The sequence below is a fragment of the Rhincodon typus genome, chromosome 43, assembly GCF_021869965.1.
Source record: "Rhincodon typus isolate 14 chromosome 43, sRhiTyp1.1, whole genome shotgun sequence".
Lineage (NCBI taxonomy): Eukaryota > Metazoa > Chordata > Chondrichthyes > Orectolobiformes > Rhincodontidae > Rhincodon > Rhincodon typus.
Genome location: NC_063374.1, coordinates 8,168,078 through 8,168,390, shown reverse-complemented (window position 1 = coordinate 8,168,390; position 313 = coordinate 8,168,078).

Genomic DNA, 313 nt, shown 5'->3' with positions numbered 1-313 from the left:
AGAGAAAGAGCGAGAGAAAGAGCGAGAGAAAGAGCGAGAGAAAGAGCGAGAGAAAGAGCGAGAGAAAGAGCGAGAGAGCGAGAGAGCGAGAGAAAGAGCGAGAGAGCGAGAGAAAGAGCGAAAGAGCGAGCGAAAGAGCGAGCGAAAGAGCGAAAGAGCGAGAGAGCGAGCGAAAGTGCGAAAGAGCGAGCGAAAGTGCGAGAGAAAGAGCGAAAGAGCGAGAGAAAGAGCGAAAGAGAGAGAGAAAGAGCGAGAGAGCGAGAGAAAGAGCGAAAGAGCGAGAGAAAGAGCGAAAGAGAGAGAGAAAGAGCGA